The 25,462-nt window shown below is 38.3% G+C and overlaps 1 long non-coding RNA gene across 2 annotated transcripts; it reads left to right on the top strand.

Moving 5' to 3' along the window:
• Positions 1-24,151, top strand: LOC308670584. Of its 2 annotated transcripts, XR_014027039.1 has the most exons (8): positions 1-139; positions 2,591-2,681; positions 3,432-3,557; positions 7,667-7,919; positions 8,325-8,424; positions 10,541-10,766; positions 23,012-23,207; positions 23,750-24,151. It is a non-coding gene; the product is annotated as an uncharacterized lncRNA (long non-coding RNA). The 2 variants fall into 2 exon arrangements; XR_014027038.1 differs by lacking the exon at positions 8,325-8,424.
• Positions 24,152-25,462: the final 1,311 nt, after the last annotated feature.

Raw genomic sequence — 25,462 nt, 5'->3', positions numbered from 1 at the left:
CACATATTTACTATTAGTCATGATTCCTATTATCTTGATGTGCAGGATAAAGTATCTCTGGAGGGCAAACAGGCCAAAGTTACAATATCGGCATCAAAATGCAACAGAACACAATCCTATCACACAGAGACATAATTATGTAAGTGTGGAATTTGTGACATGTGCATGACCTAATTTTGGCATAATCTTGCTTTGCTGAGATGCTTTTGGAATACAGTGATCCCATCATTTCAGATTATTTGCTCCTGTGTTCCTATATCATCGACCTTTACTCTATAGTTCCACTCAGAATTATCTTTTACTATCCATAACCCTATTGAGCTGGAGATAATATAAGTTAAATCTTAGAAACTTCTGCACTTAGTTAAAATGCCATCTTCCTTATTCTATCTGTATCTATGTGATCTTCTAAAATAGACTCCAAAGAATAAGAAGAATTGCTGAAACAGCACAGAAGGTTGATACAGGAAACAGCATGGCTAAATGGACTAAAATGCCTTACATCTTAAACAGACATTTAAATCATTAAATCCAACCCTCCTAAGTGGCAACTCTATTTTACAAATGCCCCTTCTGATATATTATGAGCCTCCACACAAATAAAATGAACTCTTCCACCAATAGAAGATGTTCAATGTATGACGACTATACTTTAAAGTTTTCAAGGGTCTCATTTTTGTGGAACATATAGAAATTATTACATTTTCAAGCAAAACCTAAATTACATCTTATTCTCACCAATAACTACTTACCCACTGCAGACAACAATGTTCCTGTGTAATGGCTTGTTGTTGTTAGTTGCAAAGTCATGTCTGACCCATCATGACCCCATGGACAACATTCCTCCAGGCCTTCCTGTCCTCTACCATCTTCTGGAGTCCATTTAGGCTCATGCCTACTGCTTCAGTGACTCCATCCAGCCACCTCATTCTCTGTCGTCCCCTTCTTCTATTGCCCTCAATCTTTCCCAGCATTAGGCTCTTCTCCAGTGAGTCCTTCCTTCTCATTAGGTGGCCAAAGTATTTGAGTTTTAGCTTCAGGATCTGGCCTTCTAAAGAGCAGTCAGGGTTGATTTCCTCTAGGACTGACTGGCTTGATCGCCTTGCAGTCCAAGGGACTTGCAGGAGTCTTCTGCAGCACCATAGTTCAAAGGCCTCAATTCTTTGGCATTCAGCCTTTCTTATGGTCCAACTTTCCGAGTAATGGCAATGAGGGTTAATTTGCAGTGGCAAAATACAAGATGTTTTGTTACATTTAGCAACATATCAAAAAGATGTTCAACATATGTTCAATATGGTTAATTATTATCAATATTTTTCCCCTAGTGATATATATGCCTAAAAGATATTAAACTATTTCTTGTTTTTTCATTAACTTGTTGCATGTGGAAGCATTTGTATATCTGAGGTGCTATACTTATATATTTGGAAAATAAGATTTCATTTTTCCAAATAATTATCTGTGATTGGGGAGAGAGGTATATGGCATGTGCTAGATAGCATAAAATATGCTCTTGAAAAGAAATAAATGGGTATATGGCTCGGAATATTATTGCCATAAAATATAGATATGTTTGGAGATTAGCTGAAGCTTAGAATGGCTGCTTGTCTGCAGAAGTTTTACAATTCTTTTTCAACACCTAAATAATAGGATTGTTCAAAGCTTTGAAAGAGTTTTTTACTTCAAAGTATCTTCAAATAAAATATCTCTCAAGCTTGTTGTGTGAAACAGCAGAAGCCCTATCACTTCTAAGATCAAAGTGAAGCAGCCATGTTTCTTTAAGTCAGGTTCTGGAGCCCTCTTAATCTTATCTGTAAAGCTAATGCTATGGTAGATAGCTGAAAGGAGGCTTTCCTTACAGTACTGGTGAAAGTTTCTCAAATTTCAGTGAAGATTGCAGGGAATTTTTCTCTGAGCTTCTTACCTTATTGAAAAACAGGAAATGCAGAAAAGCTCCTTTTATATTGCTGGGCTGTCCAATCTCTGCCTAGGTGACCAATGATTAAGAGGATCAGTGGTGAGCATGTGTCCTTTCAGGTGGCTTTAATTCTCCTAAACCTGCCAGTAAATGTAGAACAACAATGATACAGAAAGCTTCCTTTATGCCACTAGGCTTTCCCAACTGTTGGAAGTTAGCCAGCAGTTTGGAAAGACCAGAGAAGGGAAAGACACCATCCTTTTATATTGCTGGTCTCCATGTGCAGTATCAGAAAAAAGTCAATACACCAAAGGACCAAAAGATCTTCAAGAAATTTTGAAAATTTTGTTTTCAAACAAAAAATTTGTTGTTCGGTACTATTGTTCAGAGAAAGGACACCTAAATTACTTTGTCAGCATAACTTTGGTACCCTGTTTATCTTTGACACACCAAATGAAGTCACCTCCATAGTCTGAATTACTTCACTAAAATAAAATTGCATTGCTTCAAGTAAGCCTGCTGAACACATTTTCCCCTTATTTTTCTTTCTTGTGCAGCTTGAGTCATCTCCAGGCAGTTTCTTTATCTTTTTTGTTTTTCTTTCTTTTCTAGGAAAACTAATCTTTACCCATATTTCCAACTTATACCCTTCCATTTTGTTGTTTGTACTAGAAGAAGAAAGGCAGATGTATGCAGTGGCATGTGCAGGACCTGATGCATTCATCAAAATGACAAAACCAGTATTGCACTGGTTACAACACAGGTTCGGTTATTTTTATACATGAGTGTGATGTCATGAAACATAAAATCAGCCATCTTTCTTGCTGATTGTATCTTCCTGTTCAGCAGTCATATTTTGTAAAATTTATATGGGAATTTTAAACTTTTCCTTTGCTTACATAATTAATTTAGGTTGTGATTATAAAGCACGGGTGCCAAACTCGATCATGTCATGTGATGTATCACAATGTTTTTTGCCTTTGCAGAGCTGGGGTGGGCATGGTCTGCGGGCCACCAGTTTGACACCCCTGTTGTAAAGGATATATTCCATTACAGCAGGGGTAGGCAACCTTGGCTCTTTTATGACTCGTGGACTTCAACTCCCAGAATTCCTGAGCCAGCTATGCTGAGGAGAAATGGAGAGGTTTCCATGCTGAGCCATGCTGGCTCAGGAATTCTGGGAGTTGAAGTCCACGAGTCATAAAAGAGCCAAGGTTGCCTACCCCTGCATTACAGTATGGAAGCATGCCATGTTACAAACTGTTCAGTTGCATTATTTTCTCTGCTTTTAAATGGATTACATCTTTTTGCTTTCAGGCTATATCACATGTTGATTCTGAATTTGTTTAAATAAAAAAAATCTCAGATATGGAGAAAATATTTAAGATTTCTGTAGATCATACCCTGAAATTATTTTCTGTATTTTCATTGCACGTAATAAAAGTTCAAAAATTGTAAAACTTGTCTACTTCACAAACACTAGCATATTTTTTCTTTTTTCATTTCTCTTTAGGTGTAGCAATTTTTAACATTGGAGGAATGTCCAGAGCTCTATAAAGAAGAGCAGTAACTCAAAATTTCAACACTACTGGTGGATCAAAACACGGTTGCTTTTTACCATGAGTATTATACATCACATGTGGGTAAAATGCAGTGGAGCTTAGTTTGCTTGGTTGGGCCTGCCATGCTGACATTGTGAACCATGCCCTAGATTCATGGAATATACACTTGCTTGTAGGCATGTAATATTATTTGTTTTATTATAGCTTTTAACTGTTTTCATTATATTTTAATGGCTTTGTTTTTAACTATTTTGATTTTTCCCCCAACTTATATACCACCCTATTCCCGTAGGACTCAGGGCAGTTTACAGGGCAATTAAAATAATACCATACAAAAGTTAAAAAAAAAATAAAGCAATTAATTAAATTTAAAGCCCAAAGTTTAAAAATTAAAACTTTTAAAACCCAATTAAAACCCCTCAGTCTAGGCCCGACAGAATCAGGTCCCGACAGAATGAGCAGAGGTCGGAGGAAGTCCTAAGTTCTATCGGAAGTTGGTTCCAAAGGGCAGGTGCACCCACAGAGAAGGCCCTCTCTCTGGGAGTCACCCGCCAGCAATCCTTCACCGGCGGTACCCTAAGAAGGCCCTCCCTGTGGGAGCACACAGGACGATGGGAAGTGGATGCCGGCAGCAGATGCTCCCTCAGATAATCCGGACCCAAGCCATTTAGGGCTTTATAGGTCATCACCAGCACCTTGAATCTCACTCGGAGGGCAACTGGAAGCCAATGCAGCTCACGGACAAGAGGTGTTACACGGGAGTATTGGGAAACTCCCATCACAACTCACGTGGCTGCATTCTGCACCAGTTGAAGCCTCCGAGTGGTCCTCAAGGGCAGCCCCATGTAGACAGCATTGCAGTAGTCTAGCTGGGAGGTCACGAGTGCATGGGTGACTATGTGTAGGGCATCTCAGTCCCGATAGGGCCGCAACTGGCACACCAGGAGAACCTGGGCAAAGGCCCCCCTGGTCACAGCTCCTATATGATCTTCAAAGCTGAGCCGTGAATCCAGGAGGATGCCCAAGTTGCAAGCCCTATCAATGGGGGGTAACACCTCACCCCCCATCATTAATGATGGAACAAACTGGTTAACCTGAGATGCTGGTATGCACAGCCACTCAGTCTAGGCAACGTTGAGACGAAGCCTGTTTCTCCCCATCCAAACTCGGACCGCCTCCAGGCAATGGGACATCACGTCAAGGGCATCACTGGGTTGGTTCGGGGTGGAAAGAAAAAGTTGGGTATCATCAGCATACTGATGATACCCCACCCCAAAACCACGAATGAGCTTACCCAGCGGCTTCATATAGATGTTGAACAGGAGGGGAAGAGGACCGACCCCTGAGGAACTCCACAAATGAGAGACCTTGGGGCGGACCTCTGCCCTCCCGTCAACACCGACTGCGAGCGGCCCAGGAGATAGGAGGAGAACCACTGTAAAATGGTGCCTCCCACTCCCAACCCCCTGAGACACCTCAGTAGGATACCATGGTCGATGGTATCAAAAGCCGCTGAGAGGTCTAACAGGACTAGGACAGAGGAACATCCCATGTCCCGAGCCCGCCAGAGATCATTCACCAGCGCGACCAATGCCGTCTCCATGCTGTACCCGGGCCTGAAGCCCGATTGGTACGGGTCAAGATAATCAGTTTCCTCCAGGAACAGAGGAAGCTGATGCACCACCACACTCTCAACAACCTTCACCAAAAAGTGAAGGTTGGAGACCGGATGATGGTTATTTAAAACAGCCGGGTCCAGGGCAGGCTTCTTGAGGAGGGGTCTCACCACCACCTCCTTCAAGGCGGCAGGGAAGATACCATCCTTCAAGGAAGCAGTTATTACTGCCTGGAACCAGCCTCGTGTCTCCCCCCGGGCCGCATAAACCAGCCAGGAGGGGCACGGGTCCAATAAACAAGTGGTGGAGCTCAGTTTCCTCATGGTCCTGTCCACGTCATCGGGGGACACAAGATCAAACTCAGTCCAGATAACATGCTCAAGACTGCTCGATTCCTCCATGTCAGACTCTGCCCAGTCAAAGTCCAGACCGGTCCGGATCTGAGCGATTTTGTCCGCCAGATGATGACTAAACTCCTTGGCCCGCCCCTGCAAGGGTACCTCCATCTTCTCCTGATTAAGGAGAGAGTGAGTCACCCTAAACAGGGCGGCCAGGCAATTATCTGCAGACGCGATGAGGGCAGCAAAGTAATTAGACTTCGCCATCCTCATCGCCGCGAGATAAGACCTTGTAAAGGTTCTTAGTCACAATTGGTCAGATTCAGACTGGGTGGACCTCCAACCTCTCTCTAGACCCCGTCTCCAATGCTTCATCTCCCGGAGCTCCACAGAAAACCATGGGGCCAAACGGGATCTGCACTGGGTCAGGGGTCGCAAGGGTACAACACGGTCGAGTGCCTCAGTGGCCGCCCTTTCCCAGGCATCCACCAAGGCATCGGCTGGGCTGTGAGTGAGGGAGATAGGTAAAGACCCAAGCACCATCTGGAACCGTTCTGGGTCCATTAGGCACCTGGGGCGGAACCACCTGGTCGGCTCTGCAGCCCAGTGGCAGGGGGTGGCATAGCGGAAGACCAGCCACAGGAGATAATGATTGGACCATGACAGGGGGACAATAGTTGGCAAGCCCCCTCCCAGATCATCCAACCATTGTCCAGATAAGAAAAAAACCCATTGTCCAGATAAGAGTGTGAGCCCCCCATGAGTTGGGCCCTGAATCACTTGGGTCAGGTCCATGGCCATCATGGAAGCCATGAACTCCCGAGCTAACTCTGATGACCTTCCCAGCGAAGGCAGGTTGAAATCACGCAGAACTATAAGCTTGGGAAACTCCACTGCCAACCCTGAGAGGGTGTCCAGCAGCCCAGGCAGGGCCGTTGCCACACAGCTGGGTGCCAGGTATGTTAGCAACAGACCCAACTGAGCCCAAGGGCCACACCTCAGGAGGAGGGACTCACTCCCACCTATCTGCACAACAGTGGTCTCCCATGGGCACAAGGTCTCCTGTATAACCACCGCCACCCCACCACCCCTGCCTTGAGCCCGTGGCCGGTGTAGCACACAGAAACCCAGCGGGCATAACTCAGTCAGAAGGACCCCTCCCTCCGAGCCCAACCAGGTTTCTGTAATGCATGCCAGATCTGCGTGTTCCTCCTTGATCAAATCTCGGATGAGGGGGGCCTTGTTTACAACAGATCTGGCATTAAAATACACCAGCCTGAGCTCAGGGACCTGATCCCCCTCACCCCCAGACAAAAGGGTACCAACCGGAGGGTTGGAGCATGCCACCGCTCGAAGACAGCAGGGGCGCGATCCCAGATGTTGATGTGGCCCTCCGGGTAGACATCTGCTGCCATTCCCAATCATCGTGGGGATTTGCAAACCCACCCCAATGCTCATCGAACCGGAAGCCCCAAACCCCGACCCCATCCCACCAGAGACCATCACAGGCCCAGACTGACAGCCGGCTAATATACACCCCAATTCCCCCCAACCCTATCCTTCCCCCCCTCCCCAACCCTTTTTGACTAATTATACTACCCAGAGTCACAATGTAGGAGGGGAATGTACATAAATTGAATAAAGAAACAAATAAATAAATTAAAATAAGATCTGTTTGCTATATTTCAGAGCTGCAGAAATCAGCAACACAGTGATCTAGTGGTTGATATGAAGACAATGAATTTGAAAGTTTTCTCTCTTTCTCATTATATCAGAACCTGAGTTCATTTAAAGAAGTTGAATGGTAGAAGACTAAAGGAGTTATTCTTTCAGTTGCTCCCTAAGAAAGCTAGAGAATTTCTACTAAAAGATGTAATGAAAGCTGCCAAACTAAACTGCTATAATAGAAAATTGTAGCATTATAGAAATTTCTGAAGGATTATAATAGCCATTGATAGCTAAGAGCAATAGATGTAGACTAAGAGGAAGATTGACTCTTAAAATAGTGGAAAAACATTATTATATTCTACTTGGGAGCATCCCTGAAGGCATTTGTATGTTGTTAGAAACAGGGCATGCAGTGGGGTATAATCTTGATCCAGCAGGATTCTTCTTATATGCTTACATTTAATTATGTACTGAATGTCTATTCCATCGCAAATGTACATTTGGCTACATGTTTAATAATATACTTGCTACATTCACGTGCCAACTTTCTGTCTTGTAATCTAGGCAACCCACAATTTAAAATAATGGCTAATAGCATCATCTCAATATAGCAAGAGAAAGGGATGGGCAAGAACAAAAGAAATATGTGAATTCAAAAAGAACAAAGAATATTATGGCACTTTAAAGCTTAACCAGTGCATGATTGCATAAGCTTTCCTGATCACAGCTCCCTATGTTGGATGCATGGAGTTCAATTCTGTGAAATAGTTGTTGCTGAGACAAGTGAGAGCACACAAGGGAGAATGGTGAATAAAATGTGAGAAATGAAATGGCTTTAGAAGTGAATATACATAAAGTAGATATTAAGTCTGGGCAAACAGTTTTGCATTGAACAGCTAATTAACAAATGTGAAGCTATGAAAGAATCTTGACCTCTGTTTAATCTTTGAGAAATGGTGTTAAATCTTCTATGGAATCCCTGTTCACACATTTTTTCCCTCTCAGGGATTGTCTTCCTTGAGGTCAGTCATGGAGTGTTCTGGAGAGCTTACATAGTCAGGCCTGCTACATGTGCTCAGGGCTTTCATGTTAAAATGGGAAGAGATACCGGTAACATTTTGTTTAGTGTTAGCAGTGGGTTCACAACAGTTTAACGGATATAAAGGATAATAAAGAAATACTGAAAACCACAGATCTACAGAATAAGATGCTGTGTTTTCAGGTCCTCAGCATGCAGCAAAGGCAGGACATGTGGATGCCAAGAAAATTATTTTGACTTCTTGAGCTTCATTAATCTATACAGATTGTTTCAGTAAAACAAGGTATTTCTGAAAAAGGGATTGTGTGTGTGAGGGGGGAGGGGAAGGGGTAGGGAATATGTAGAAATGAAGGTCCAAATTAAATAGTTTTAGGAATTCTGAACCAACATTTTAACTCCTTTAAATATGATCCCTGTACTTCTAGCTATGAAATAAACTTCTTTTTAAAAAATAAATATGCTTTTTCTTCACATTATCCTTACCAGTGATTTCTCTATAGATTTCTTTCTTGCCAGTTATATTTTTTAGTAGCTTATCTCTATTTTTTTTTAAAAGCCAAATCTTTTCAGGATTTTTTTTAAAGAAAACTATTGGATGAAATGCATGTTGTTAGTATTCAGCATAGCATGCAGCAAACTGGCACCTGCATTCTTTAGTACATCACTTTAGATGGAAGTAATACACAATTTAATTGAATTTCCTTTACACTTCAACCTGTAATCATAGGTTCGGGTTGTGTAGGATTAGACCTGCTGTGGAAAACGTGCCTCTGCCTTTTTGTTGCTTCTGTTTAGGGTTTTATGCAATCTCCATTTTAAAAAGGACTGCATAATGAAATGGAAGGTTCTGCATTCTGCCTGTACTAATGGCTTCAATGTCTCCTGGTTTGCATCACTCTAAATTGAATTTCAGTAATTGCATACACAGCACACTATCACTGTTAATACTTTGCTAAGAGCTGCCTGCTATGAGAATAAAGTATAAGAACTTCCAATGTATTTTGGTTGAAAAGATAACCACAGTCTATTCAAATTACTTCACTCTCCATACTCTAATTGGTAATATATAATTACCATGCTCTAATTTGTAATGTCTAACTGAAGAGATAGGGAGATATATAGATTCAAGGACTTTTCAAGCTGATTGATGAGCATTACATATTGACCAGAATCTTTGTTACCATAAATCAGGGATCAACAATGTCACAGGGACCACAGAATGCCAACTGAATTATTCTGCTTCTTTTGATTTTTTAAAATGAAAAATACTAAAAATTAAAATAAGAATTAAACCGTACTGAATCTTTTGAATATTTTCAAACCAAATTGCCATTTAGCATAATGTCTTATGCTTTTACAACATGCTTCTATCCATACTGGTGTGACTCTGTATCGTGATCAAGAATAGTCTTGAGAATAGCAAGGAAAGGAAAAGTGGTTTCTGTTACAAATTGCATTAATTGAGCTAATATTGTGTCATCAATTAACCTCAATTTCATTTTGTTTAATTGAAAAAGAAATGACACTGATATCTAACAGTCCTGGGATGGAACACTGTCTCTGTGTGCATATGGGTATTGATCCATTGTACATCTTGTGTATTTTTCAGAATTTGGGGAAAAGTCAAGGTGCGGAGTATAGTTGTGGTGAGGGGATGAGTTTAGTATCTTTACAGAAATATTTTTCCTAATTTTGTTTTATTTATGTGTGGGTATCAGGGAAGGATAGGGAAGAACTAACAGTATCTGCTTGATGAATTACTCAAATTTTAGTGACAATTCCTTTAATGGTTCCTACATTTGGAAAACTACAAAATGTATCTTGGTAATTTTAGTCCATTTTTGGATTGTTCACAATTATTGTGTTTTTATTCATATTTTCTGAAATATCAGGATGAATATCAGTGAGGGATTAAATATGAATAACTATTAATACCTAATGTGGAATATTGGTTTAAGTGTTAACAAAAAGAGGGAGAACAAGTGGCAAATATGAATTTGCATAATATACTACTAAGGAAAGTTGTTTGAGGAAAAATATGAAAATAAGAAAGCTATGTATGCAACTTTTGTTTCTTCTGTGGAAAAAATGGACTATAATGCTAATAAATTACAAATTGTCTATATTATCTCATGTTCAGTGTTATACAATAGAAAGTGTAAGTTTAAAGTACTTTTCCAAAGTTGATAAAGAATGGCTATTTTAAATATGATAGACTAGGAAATTTATTTATTTATTTATTATTGGGACTTATATGCCGCCCTATCTCCCGAAGGACTCAGGGCGGCTAACAACAATAAAGCACAATAATACAAATGTTTTTTTAAAAAAATTAAACTAACAAGCCCCAGTGATAAAATATTAAAAACATTTTCTTTTTTAAAAAACCCTATCGTCAGTCCAGGTCAGCCTGATGGAAAAGAAATGTTTTGAGGTCACGACGAAAGGACCGGAGATCCGGGGCCATCCGGAGCTCAAGGGGAAGCTGATTCCACAGGGCAGGCGCTCCCACAGAGAAGGCCCTCCCCCTGGGGGTCGTCAGCCGACATTGTCTAGCCAACGGCACCCTGACGAGGCCCTCCCTGTGTGAGCGCACCGGGCGATGGGAAATTATTATATTCATGGGTAAGTAATCTTATTAGCTGTGTTTTATTAATTTGATTTACATTAAATTAAATTTAAATTTAAATAAAATCAATTTTTTTGTACAACAGACTTCTTTGTCCTGACCCTACCTATTTTGAAATATGGCCCTGCCCACATATTAAAAATAAGTACATATTTCAGTTAAAACTGCTTTCCTAATCAAAGACATTAATTAAAATGTTAAAAAGTCTTATTTTTGCAGGTTATAGTCCTGCAACATGCCATTCAAAACATTTTCCCAATTTAATATGGAATCACTGATGAGCACTGTTTAAGAATTGCCTTCTTTCACAGACTTTATAATTATATACTCCCTCCCCAGTTTAATTGCTTTTAAAGAGAAATCTCTGTTGGTATTAATTTAGATTCTCTTCTCATTTAAGTTCTTTGCCACACTTCTGTGATTGATTAAAATACCATATGTATGTGTATTGAATATAATTATATGTTAAAGTTGCCATTGAGAGATGAGCAGTTTATTTATTTATTTACTTGTAAAAGTTGATACTATTGTTGATTATCTCAGTTCTCATAGTAGAACAGTGTTCCAGGAATGAATATAACACTCACACCTTGTTCACTTCCTGATTGCATTACTGCACTGTACAAAGGCTGTCCTTGAAGACCATCCATAAGTTACAACTGGTTCAGAGTGGAGTGGCACATAAAGTCTCAGGTGCCATTTGTTTGCCCATATAATACTACAGGTGTGCTAATTACACTGGCTTCCATTTTTTCTCAAGATATAATTCAAGGTTCTGGTAATCACTTTTAAAACCCGGTGCATAGTGTGGGACAGGTTACTGCCTCCCTGAAATTATCTGCCCATTCCATCCAATCATCCAGGTCCTGCAGATTGTTATCTAGCCAGACTAAGGAAGTGTGTCAGTAGTGGTCCCAGTCCAGTGGAACACGCTCCTCTCTGATACTTACTCCAACCTTCTAGTTTTCTGGAAGGCCTTAAGAAGTTGGGTTTTCCTTTAAGGATGCGAACTAGATGAAACTGGGAACAGCTGATTTAGGGTGGTGGGTGCTATTTTGCGGTGCTTTCTTTTATATTGTTTCTTATGCTTTTATTCTTGTGCTGTGCGCTGCCTGTATTTATAGTATATAAGATGGATAACTATTTAGGTTTATCAAATAAATAAATAATCTATTTCTTCCTCACTCTCTTTTTGCCTGGAAATAAGTTAGGGAAATTACCTTTCTAAATGGACCTTGTTGTTGTTGTTGTTGTTGTTGTTAGCTGTGAAGTTGTGTCTGACCCACTGCGACCCCATGGACAACATTCCTCCAGACCTTTATGTCCTCTACTATCTTCTGGAGTCCATTTAAGCTCACACCTACTGCTCCACTGACTCCATCCAGCCACCTCATTCTCTGTCGTCCCCTTCTTTTCTTGCCCTCAACCTTTCCCAGGATTAGGCTCTTCTCCAGTGAGTCCTTCCTTCTCATTAGGTGGCCAAAGTATTTGAGTTTCAACTTCAGGATCTGGCCTTCTAAAGAGCAGTCAGGGTTGATCTCCTCTAGGACTGACCGGTTTGATCGACTTGCAGTCCAAGGGACTCGCAGGAGTCTTCTGCAGCACCATAGTTCAAAGGCCTCAATACTTTGGCATTCAGCCTTTCTTATGGTCCAACTTTCACAGCCATACATTGCAACTGGGAAGACAATAGCCTTGAATATATGCACTTTTGTTGGCAGGGTGATGTCTCTGCTTTTTAGTGTGCTGTCTATATTTGCCATGGCTTTCCTCTCCAGGAGCAAGTGTCTTTTAATTAATTGGCTGCAGTGCCTGTCTGTGGTGATCTTGGAGCCCAGGAAAATAAAAATCTGTCACTACCTCCATTTCTTCTACATCTATTTGCCAGGAATTGAGAGGGCCAGATGCCATGATCTTGGTTTTCTTAATGTTAAGTTTCAAGCCAACTTTTGCACTATCCTTCTCACCTGCAACAAGAGGCTCTTTAGTTCCTCTTCACTTTCTCTCATTAGTGTGGTATCATCTGCATATCTTAGGCTGTTGATATTTCTTCAGGCAATCTTAATTCCAACTTTTGATTCATCTAGCCCTGCCTTTCTCATGATGTCCTCTGCTTATAAGTTAAAAAGGCAGGGCGATAGTATACAGCCTTGCCGGACTCCTTTCCCAATTTTGAACCAATCAGTGGTTCCGTATCAAGTTCTCACTGTTGCTTCTTGACCCGCATATAGGTTTCTCAAGAGACAAATTAGATGGTCTGGTACTCCCATCTCTTTAAGAACTTGCCACAGTTTGTTGTGATACACACAATCAAATGCTTTAGCTTAGTCAATGAAGAAAAAGTAGATGTTTTTCTGGAACTCCCTAGCTTTCTCCATGATCCAGTGTATGTTGGCAATTTGATCTCTAGTTTTTTTTATTTTTTAATTCCATTTAATTCCATTTATATCCCGCCTTTCTCCGAAGACTCAGGGCGGCTTACAAGCTTAGCAGTAGCCTTCATTCTATGTATATGCCTGTTTATTAGGGCTTTCACACACCCCCCCCCAAGCGGCATTATTACAAAGTCAGCTTAATTGCCCCCAACAATCTGGGTCCTCTGCCTCTTCAGAATCCTGCCTATACTTCTGGTAGTTCTCGATCCACATACTGCTGGAGTCTAGCTTGTAGGATTTTAAGCATAACTTTACTAGCATGTTAAATGAGTGCAATGGTACGATAGTTTGAACATTCTTTGGCACTGCCTTTCTTTGGAATTGGAATGTAAACTGATCTTTTCCAATCCTGTGTCCACTGTTGAGTTTTCCAAATTTGCTGGCAAATTGAGTGTAGCACTTTTACTGCATCGTCTTTTAAGATTTTGAATAGCTCAGCTGGAATACTGTCACTTTTTTTATCCCATTTATATACCGCCCTTCTCTGAAGACTCAGGGCGGCTTACAATCTAAGAAGCACAAATCAATGTGCTTAGCAATAGCCTTCATTCTATGTATATGCCTGCTTATTAGGACTTTTGGCTAGCTTTGTTGTTGCTCAGTTTTCCTAAGGCCCACTTCACTTCACATTCTAGGATGTCTGGCTCAAGGTCAGTGACCACATTATCGTGGTTATCAGGGATGTTAAGCTCGTTCTTGTATAGTTCTTCTGTGTAATTTTCCCCCCTCTTCTTAATCTCTTCTGCCTCTGTTAGGTCTTTGCCATTTTGGTCCTTTATCATGCCCATTTTTGCATGAAACATTCCCTTCCTCTCTCCAAATTTCTTGAAGAGATCTCTGGTCCTCCCTATTCTATTGTTTTCTTCTATTTCTTTGCACTGCTCATTTAAGAAGGCATTCTTATCTCTTCTAGCTATTCTCTGGAATTCTGAATTCAATTGGGTGTATCTTTCTTTTTCTCCCTTGCCTTTTGCTTCCCTCCTTTCCTCAGCTATTTGAAAAGCTTCCTCAGACAGCCACTTTGCTTTCTTGCATTTCTTTTTCTTTGGGATGGTTTTGGTTGCTACTTCTTGTACAATGTTGCGAACCTCTGTCCATAGTTCTTCAGGTACTCTGTCTATCAGATCTAATTCCTTAAATCTATTTGTCACCTCTACTGTATATTCATCAGGGATATGATTTAGTTTGTACCTGACTGGCCTAGTGCTTTTCCCTACTTTCTTCAGTTTAAGCCTAAATTTTGCAACGAGAAGCTCATGGTCTGAGCCACAGTCAGCTCCTGCTCTTTTTTTCACTGACTGTATGGAGCTTCGCCATCTTTGGCTGCACAGCACACAGTCAATCTGATTTCTGTGTTGACCGTCTGGTGATGTCCATGTGTACAGCCATCTATTGGGTTGTTGGAAAAGAGTGTTTGCTAAGAGCATTGTATTCTCTTGACAAAATTTTATCAGCCTGTGCCCTGCTTCATTTTGTACTCCAAGGCCAAACTTGCCTGTTATTCCAGTTATCTTTTGGCTTCCTACTTTAGCATTCCAATCCCCCATGATGATAAGAACATCATTTTTGGTGTTAGTTCTATAAGGTGCTGTAGGGCTTCATAGAACTGGTCAATTTCATCCTCTTCAGCACTGGTGGTTGGGGCATAGACTTGGACTAGTATGATATTGAATGTTTTGCCTTGGATTCGAACTGAGATCATTCTGTCATTTTGGGCATTGTATCCCAGTATTGCTTTTCCTACTCTTTTATTGACTATGAAGGCTACTCCACCCATTCCTGTCCATTTTAGTTCGCTGATACCTAAGATGTTGATGTTCAGTCTTGTCATCTCTTGTTTGACCACGTCCAGCTTTCCTGATTCATGGATCTTACATTCCAGGTTCCCATGGAGAAAAAATCTTTACAGCATCAGACTTTCCTTTCACCACCAGACACATCCACAGCTGAGCATCCTTTCAGCTTTGGCCCAGTCACTTCATTCTTTCTGGAGCTACTAGTACTAGCCCTCTGCTCTTCCCCAGTAGCATATTGGACACCTTCCAACCTGAGGGGCTCATCTTCCAGCGTCATATCTTTTTGTCTTTTGGTACTGTCCATGGGGTTTTCATAGCAAAGATACTGGAATGGGTTGCCATTTCCTTCTCCAGTGGATCACGTTTTGTCAGAACTCTCTGCTATGACCTGTCCATCTTGGGTGGCCCTTCACAGCATAGCTCATAGCTTCATTGAATTACGCAAGCCCCTTCGCCATGACAAGGCAGTAATTCATGAAGAGGAAATGGACCTATACTACCATTTTCAGCAGGTGCAGCTAGGTAAGCCTATGATGAAGAAAATGCTGGAGTATTATTTGCCAATTCTAGAGAGTCATGGTAGTCTAGTTCTAATATATAAAAACAAGAGGACATCTAACTTGGGTTTATAAATGAGAAAATGAGTAGTCTAAAAACTGAATGAAAATGTTCTTCTAAAATGATGTATACAATATAATTATATATTTATCCTGTTATTAAAGTGACTAAAATTCCTAGTAAGTAAGCAGAGAATGTAAAAAAGAATGAAAGCTGCAAAACAGCACTATTTAATTAGAAAGGAGACCAGCCATTTCTACAGCTTGAGATTATGAACGTTGTAATCAGAAGCTATGGCAAGCAGGAATACTATTGTGTGGAGCATATTAGAGTTTTCAGAATGATCATTTTAAACATTGAATCCTCTTAAATATATTTCTCAGGTTAAGGGCAAATTTCAATTTTCTTCTATTTTTAAAGGAAAAGTGTATGAGAGCAAAAACCACAGACCTCATCTCCTGGCTCTAATTATACTTAGACTTAAATAAGCATTAGGCATTTAGAATGCTTCTATGGAACACTAGAAAAGAGTTTCTTTGCTTCTCTTTTTCCAGCAGCACACTTGATTTAGCTGCTTAAAATTCTTCATGCAACAATATAGACTTGATTACAGCAGAGTAGATTATGATTTTCTGTTTGAAAGAATATTTAAGTTCATTATGTAGAGATTTTTGTAGTCTTCTGATTGTCTCCAATGGTTATGCATTTGAAACTCCTGGATTGCTGCCGCTATAATCCAGTCCTAATAAAAATGTAGCATATGCAGCACTCAGTCAGGTTTGAGGCAGTTGCAAGCTATTCATATTATAACCTTGGGAGAGACCTGGCATTTTTTACATTTTAAATAAAGTGTAATCCTCCATATAATAACCAGAACATCCCCTTTTTTAAAAAAATATATTTTAGTAAACTGGGATAGGTTGCAAAATACAAACTCCCCAGGTATTTATTATAAGCAATTAATTTCCCTTCTTTTTAAATTATTGTAAAGAACTAAAAAATATAGTGATAATTGCTGTAATAGCAAAATGAGACGGGGAATTTGTTCATATTTCTGTGCAGTTTTGATGAGAAGAATTCCATTTATGAATATGATATAAATGGATTCTGACACTAAGAGAATGAGTTTGGTATAGTAGTTAAGACACTGAGCTAGAAACTGTGGCACCATGAGTTCTAGTGTCGATTGAGGCAGGAAGCTAGATGGGTGACCTTGGTATAATCACTGTTTCTTAGCCCTGGGACACAGGCAATGGCCACTTCCTAAATCTTGCCAAGAAAACTTCAGGAGTCTACAGTCAACTATTTGAGCTGGGAGTCAACACTAACCTAATGGTCCAAAAAACAAACAAAGCCAATGATCTCATACGTTACCAAATGTTATTTGTCATTTTTCAAAGGTTGTTGTAATGTCATTCAGCACTGAGTACAAGTTAAAAAGATAATATTTACAGCCTTTCTGACTTTGAAGTATGACTGAGGCTAATATTTTGCATAATACCTAAACTTTTAACTCAAAAATACAGATTGCTCACAGAATATGAACTGTTTCTCTCTCCTTTCTCTTTTTCTGTCTTTCTCTCTGTGTATGCTCACATGCACATGAGTGTGTGCATGTGTGTGTAAAAGAGAAAATGTTGCTCTTTCAAGGACTTGCAATGAGACTTGTCCAATTTCCTGCAGAGCCCTGCTGAGCTAGGTTATCTGAATTAAAAAAGTTGAAAGACTGTGAAATACTAGGAATTGGAACTGAGTATATTTGACCTAATTCTGAAATAATCTTGTATTTTGAGTTGAAAAGCAACACTTTATTCCTCTGTAACTAATTCCCTTAATAAGTCTTAATAATATTTTTATTCATATAGTAATTTTCTTTCTCATAACAGTGTCAGTATTTTGCCTATACCAGAGGTACCCAGCAAATATAGTATGTATCTGTAAGATGCAAAGCCTTTTATGAAAACAGTTAATAACAGTTAATGGTATATCCCCTTTGGGATAATTTTTGTGAACATTGTGGCAGACAGTTAATGTCTTTTTTAAAAAAAATAAGGCAACGCAGACAGATTATCTATATTACAGTCAACTGAATGCCATTTAACATACAAAAATGCTTAATATAGGAATATTGTCTGAGTTTTAAAGCACATTTATATACTTTATATAGTTTTATATTTTAAGGAAAATACTATTATTTTCTTATAATATGAAATATTTTGTACTCTTATTGCATTTTCTATTCTTTATTTCTTCTACTACTGCTTTGGTAGCATTGTTTTCTTTTTAAAACCCACATGTTTATGTATTAAACTGATGAATAAGAAATGCATTTATCAAATCAATTTCAGATTGCTTCATTACATTGGAATCATCACTAAATTTGACTATCTTCTTTCTGACAACTTTGTCATCCAAAAGGTAGAGGAGGGAATAGAGGGACAGCTATCCTGGAGTGATAGAGGGGGTTGAAGTTGCCTGAAGTTTGGGGAAGAGTCACCATGTCATATTGGAATTCTCACTGGAGGCTTTTAGGAAAAGACTGGATAGCCACTTGTCTAGAATGATAGACAGTCTCCTGCTTGAGCAGGGGTTGGACTAGAAGACCTCCAAAGTTTCCTTCCAATTCTTTTATTTAAACTATCTTTGCCAATCCTATCATTCAGGATTTTAGGATCATGAAAGATCAAGGGTTCGGTAGATGTTTATTATTTCATATTCATAGGTAACATATCACAAACACTAGTTGTTAGAAAGCAATGCAGAAGAAGGCTATCCCTGTCATTAAGATTTGTGAACTTTCCAAATGCATCCTGTTGGCTGCTGAATTATTCTGTATGGACTGAACAGGCTCATCCAGCAGGGTTAATCATATGTTCTTAAATACTATTAGAATTAATAAAAGCAAATTACACAAACATTGATTTATGTTTTTATTTTTATTTTAATCCCATTTATATCCCGCCCTTCTCCGAAGACTCAGGGCGGCTTACAATCTAAGTACAAATCAAATGTGCTTAGCAATAGCCAGAATTCTATGTATATGCCTGCTTATTAGGGCTTTCCCCCCCCCAAGCGGCATTATTACAAAGTCAGCTTATTGCCCCCAACAATCTGGGTCCTCATTTTACCTACCTCGGAAGGATGGAAGGCTGAGTCAACCTTGAGCCTGGTGGGATGCGAACCTGCACTAATTGCAGGCAGCTGGTGTTACTTAAGGAGGCATTAGCCCACTGCTCCACCAAGGCTCTTTATCAATAGTGTCAAGTCAATAATTATAATACTTATGTTAAAATAAGAAGACCTACACGCATACTGAGGAGTATATTAGCAATTACAAAAAATTGGAAACACTTACCTTTATTTTTTTTACATTCCATCTGTGTTTGTATGCATTTGTATTTGTATTTGAAAGAAACACCATCCTTTTGAAGACAGCATTCATCATTGAGTGATTGACAGGTTTTCTCTCAGGCATAGAGACCAAGGCCAGCAATAATAATAAATATAACTATTTTCTTTTTTAACTTAAATCCATTCAAGCTTTTATACCCCCTGAAGCTTCCTCCATCTTCATTCCTAGAGAAAGACAAATCTGATAGAGAAGAACAAATCAAATTCTGGTCTTGATGGAATACAGTATGCTGCCAATAATAAGGGTTCACAGTGAAATAATTATGTATTGCCTTTTTTAGCCAGAATTTAGAATTAATCAAAGCGATCATTTTCACAGATATTTCTCTGATGTGCATCCAAAGTCTCTGATAGTCTAACTAAATTCTGTTTTCTGCTCTCCTCCATTTTCTTTCTTAAACTGCTCTGTACTGTTTTAGTCATTTTATGTTAAGCTTTTATTTGAAAAGATAAAATGAAAGGTCAAGGAGGTTTTTTTGGGGAAAAAAAACCAGTTCCACAGATTTAATCCAGCTTTTTGCCTGGGTATATTGAAAATGTTATAATCATATAGTTCCACTGAAATGACGGAAACTTCACAAAAAACTATTGCACATGTATTGACTCCAATTAATACAAGATATAAAAATACAAAAGCTTCTATACCATTCATAATAAATAATGGAGAATATATAATTAAATATAATTCAAGGTGCTGGTTATCACCTATAAAGCCCTACATGGCCTGGGTCCGGGTTATTTGAGGGAACACCTGCTGCCGGCATCAAACGCCCTTCGCCCAGTGCGCTCCCACAGGGAGGGTCTGCTCAGGGTTCCGCCGGTGAGAGATTGCCGGCGGGTGACACCCAGGGATAGGGCCTTCTCAGTGGGAGCGCCTGCCCTCTGGAACCAGCTGCCAGTAGAGCTGAGGACTGCTCCTGACCTCCGATCATTCCGCCGGGGCCTGAAGACCTGGCTCTTTGAGCTCTCGGGCCCAGGCTGAGGGGAAAATTTTAACTGGGGTTTTAATGTACAGGGTGAATTTAATGCTTTTTAAATTGGTTTTAACTTTTGTATGTTTTGATTTTTAATTCCCTGTAAACCGCCCTGAGTCCTCAGGGAAAGGGCGGTATACAAATGCAAATATTAAATTAAATTAAATTAAATTAAAATAATGATATAGGAAGAAAACAAATACCTTCCCACTTGCTTTAACAATATTGTAGCCTTCTTGTAAAATTTTAGGGGGTCATTACCCAAGGATCCCTACTGGTAATGTAGGTACCACTTGGGATTCAAGGCTCTGTCTTCCATGTCAAAAGGTGGCATTCTAACCACTACACTATCCAGCCATAGGACTCAGCACTAGGTTACATTTTACAAAAAAGGCTTTATGATAAACTAAAAAAACAAATGCTTATAACATCATGTTGCTAACTTGTATTATCTATAGAGTTTGTCTGTGTGAGTGTATGTGCGGGTGTTTATACTATCACATATACACATAAACATACATGAAAGACGATTAAACTGCAAAAATGTGAACGATAAATAAATGAACTTGATTCTTAGGTTAAAACAAGAGTATTGGCTTCACTAAAATGTGATTTGGGTCATTTGTAAAAAGGATGGATTCTGTATTGAACTGATGCTTGTTGTTCATTTTTGGTTGAGAGTTCCACAATCATAATAGTAATAGCAATGTTCTAGGAATTTTGTTTGTGTTGTTAAATGGCTTTGTGTGAAGTGAGATCATGAAAGTAAACTCTGTCCTCAAGCACTATGTGTTTATTTTAAGATCTGAAAAGAAACTCTATGTGTTCATGTACATTTCTAGGATATCTAGGGTTTTACGTATACATTTTACATGCCTTAAGGTCCTTCACAGAACTTTATGACTACTAGTCCTATTATCATTAGGCTTAGGCAGCTCTAACAAACAGGCTTGCTAATAATTCACACCTTTAAGTTTCTATTGCGATAGCAATGGTCACAGTCAGTTTTCTTAAGGGCATCGTGGAAAATTAAAATGGCTATTAGTTGCTAAAACAGGTAGCTTGACTTAATACTGATAATTCTTCAAAATAATATGAGTTTTTCAAATCTGGATACTTTGATGCCTTATCCTTCCCACAATACACAATTAGACCTGAAAGAGGCCATTTCTCAGTGTAGAATTAAATTATTCTCAGAAAATGTCACTCCAGCTTCTTTTTTAATTAAGCCAGTGGAAAAGGACATCTTTATGGGTACTGACTGTACTGCTGAGCTATTCCCATTATTTTTTTATGCCCTAACATGCAACTGGAATCTCCTGTCTTGTACTAAGACAGTTATTCCATGTCTTTCATGTTGAGACAAGAGAGAACAGGTAATAGATTCCTCCTCATGACATCTCTTTGGGATTTTAAATTAATAGCACTTAATAGCCAAATTTTAAAACTTTGCCCATGGCCCATTTCTGGAACTTAAAATAATATTTAACATATAATAAATTATATAATAAATTATAATAAATTATAAATTATATTTAAAACAAATATGGGACTAAAAAGTACCATTTAGCTTATGAGTAGATTTTAGTGGGATATTGTTATTGGTACATTGTTGGTAGTTATGTTAAAAGAGAGTTAAAGCGCATTATGAATTTGGTTAATTGTATATTATGCATAATTTTTATTTAGAATATGATTATTGTAACTATAATCCTGTATTTAGCTCTGGGAAGTGGGGGGGTTTGGGGTGGGAGGGATTTGGGGATATATTGTAAAATTTTGTTTTTGTAAAACTCTTTAATAAAAAAAATTATATTGACTGGAAATCACAACATTTTCTTTTATACATCTGGGTGGCTGTACGTATCTGTGACAATAAGGGACTTTCAGATAGTATGGTAGTATATACTTAATGTGATTACAAGAAATGTAACATTCCTTTTGGGACCATTTTTAAGAAAGCAAGACAAAACTAAATCTTGCAAAAGTGTTTTACAATTATACAAATTTGGTTTTCAACAAAACCCCACATGAATACTTTTCATGATGACTACAAATAGTTAAAATGTTTGAGTATATATATTAATTAACAGCATGAAATAATCACACTAATTTAAAGAAAAGCTCACACATGATAAACTTTGTTTTTAACTTTTAATACTTTTCTTAAATCATTTCTTATTATGCTCTTGATAGTCACTCACAAACCAATTTCTGTTCTGTAGACAATTCAGAGAACAGTGGGGAATCTGCTTTGCTTTTTAGCACATAATTAATAGGTCAGTTATCCCTACAAATATTTTTTGTTTGAGTGCCTTTGAATGTTTTAGAGTGGCAGATGATTCACTGCAGTCTTAAGATTTCTTAACCATTCTTTGCTTGATATTCTAATGTCAAATCTCTATTTAATATAAATTCTTGTTGAAATAATTCCAAGGAGATATTATCCCCCCTCCTTGCTAAACCCCCACCCCCCAGGAGTTGCAAAGTGGAACTTGACACTTACTTTTAAAATTAAATTTATGGACTAGTAAAACAATTGATGAAATCATTATTATGCACTAATATGCAAAAGAAAAGTCATTTGTTAAAAAAAATAATAAAATGTTGCCTGTTGCAACCATTCAGCTCATCAGACTATGTTTTTTATCATGCCATGGAAGGTAATGGGGTGATGCTTTACATATATCATGATAAAAGAAATTTGTGAATATTCATGCCATCATGATAAGAAATCTGGGTATTGACATCATAAAGGAAAAGCCTACAGCAAGAAAGAGGATACACCTGTATAGTAAAGATGGATGATTTTCATCAGAAAATTTCTTTCTCTTCTCCAGCTAAATAGAGAGCTGGGAAAGTTAGCAGTTAGATACATGAAAAGCTTCCATCAGATGTTCAGGCACACAGTCAGTTATTGAACCTAATGCAAGTAATCCTCAACTTACAACCACAATTGGGATCAGAATTTTGATTGCTAAATAAGATGGTTGTTAAGTGAGACATGCCTGATTTTGCCATATTTGTTAAGTGAATTCACTCATCCCCCATTGACTTTGCTTGCTAGAAGTCAGTTGGAAAAGATCACAAATGATAATCATATGACCCCAGGATGCTGCAACTGTCATAAATGCTGGTTGTCAAGTACCTAAACTTTGATCATGGGACCATGGAGATGCTGTGATAGTCCTAAGTTTAACACTCAGTTGAAAGTCACATTTTTCAATGCCATGAAGGATTGTGCTAGATGTTGGAATGTACAGGTAAACAATTGCATTTATTTATTTATTTATTTATTTATTTATTTATTTATTTAACCACACATCTCACCACATGTGACTGTGGGTGTTGTTGTTGTTAATAAAACTGACACTCCCAACAGTAGATTGACAAAAGCTTGCATAAGAGATAGAAATGGTGTATCGACAGTTAAAAAAAATTATATTTGCACAAGCAGGAAAAGCTTCCAAATTTATATTGTCAATAAAGTAATCACACAAATTCAGGCCTTAAGGATGGTGTCATAGTTTTGTTTCACTTCTTTTAAACTACTGTTTGCCTGACATTTTTATGCCTTGTTATCTGGCTTCAACACCCTTCTTCAGGATCACTTTAGATTATGCTACAGTATCAGAAGATATCCTGAATCCCAACAATTATCTTATTTCTATGTAATCCTCTGTTAATAGAGAACAGTAACTTTCTCTATTTTTAAAGAATTTTAACTTTTAACCTCCACAGTCTGAAAGAGTTATGAACAAGCACAAAGCTGATATGACTTTTGTCTTACTTCTCCAAATCCCAGCCAAGTTAATGAAGATCATGGTTCAATGAACTGGCACAGAAACAGTAACAGTACTCACTCTGGTGGCCAAGTCCTGCTTGAGGAAATACTTGAGGAAAGCAAAGAATCAATGTCTCAGAACAAGGAGAATGGATCCTGAAAGAAGAAAAAGATACAAACAGTGAATAGAAAGAACTACAGTTCTTTCTGCAGATTGAAAAAAGTGCTTCCTCTCATATTGTACAATCTCTTCTAGATCTTTTCTTGGGTTCCAGGTTGAGATCCTTCTTGATTATAGTTTGGCTATCGATAATCCTCCTATAATATATTTCTATTGGATCTGTATTATTAGCTTCCTGGTATTGAGCTTCAATGTATTTTTTCTATTTTTATAAGAACAATTATTTTTTATAAAATCACTTGAATGAACATCTGTGGTTTTCACTGTTATTTTGCCACATAGCCCCAAAAAAGAATCAGAACTGGGAAAAGCTATGTTTCTTTGCAGGTGTGAATGTGAGCTTGAGAGTAAAATTAGATAGACTTGTCAACTTCATTTAACAGCACAGGAAAATTAATTGAATATAATAAGCCTGAAGGACAAAAGGAATTGTTTGTGTTTCCCATGCTCTAAGTTTTGTATGCATATAGTAGACAATCAGGAGAAATTTATTTGAGTGCCTTGTTACAGTTATCTTGACCCCAGAATGAAGATTACTTTGCTGCCATAAGCATTTCTGGTAACTAATTATAAACTTTACCAATGATACTGAAAGAGGAATTGGAAATAATAAGCTAGACTGGACCAACACTAAGGTTCAAGTGTTCTGAAATCTGACATGCTACTACAAAATGTCTGTGTATGTGTAATCAACCAGGCTCTGCAGCACAGTAACCCTGGGAAGGAAATTAACCTATTAGCTTGACTTTTCAAGTGGCAAATTATATTGTAAGTACCACATAATAAACAAGCCTTTATTTATTGGCCAGTCATTAAGGTCAGATCCGAATGATTGGAAATGCTTGCATTGGAAGTATTTCCTAGTCTTTAACAATGATCATTAATAGTCTCTAGATTTTGAAATCCAGGTCTGATCTAGAATTCTAGGTTTGATCTAAAATTTCCAATATACGTTTTTTGCAAGTGTTATATGATTATATAGTAAAAAATTTCCAGAGATACAAGCATTCATAAATCCCTGTGCTTTTATAAAAGACTTTTCTCTGTGTATATGATGTAGCTCCCTGCCAATATCATAACTAATGCCAGCCCTTTTTATACTATGTTATAAAACAAAACAAAATAATATAAAACAATCTCCAATTTAGTAGACAATGTTCAGAGTGATAAATAATTTCAGAATACTCTTATATCATAAACTTCATAGAAATACAGCTCAGCTAAGATGACAATTCTGTGTCATTAACATCAACTGCTGTCACTGATCAGTGTAGGTATGAATATGCCATACAATATGATGAAGATTTAAAACAGTTTTGAGATGTCAGTTTTATTTTATCTCAACTGTATTTTATTTTAGAACTGGATGTTTTAATAATAAAGTTGAGCATTTCTCAAGCATCATTAAAGTGCATAGACTGGAAAAAAAAAGAGCAGTCTAGCTCCTGTATTTCTATTGTTGTCCCTCTTCATGGGAAGGCTGATTACGGTATATTAAAGACTCTCTTCTAGCACTGATGATGTTACCTAGTTTGGGTAATGAAATATCTGCA

This window comes from Vipera berus, assembly GCF_964194415.1.
Source record: "Vipera berus genome assembly, chromosome: 7".
Taxonomy (NCBI): domain Eukaryota; kingdom Metazoa; phylum Chordata; class Lepidosauria; order Squamata; family Viperidae; genus Vipera; species Vipera berus.
This window is presented reverse-complemented; position numbering and strand designations above follow the sequence as displayed.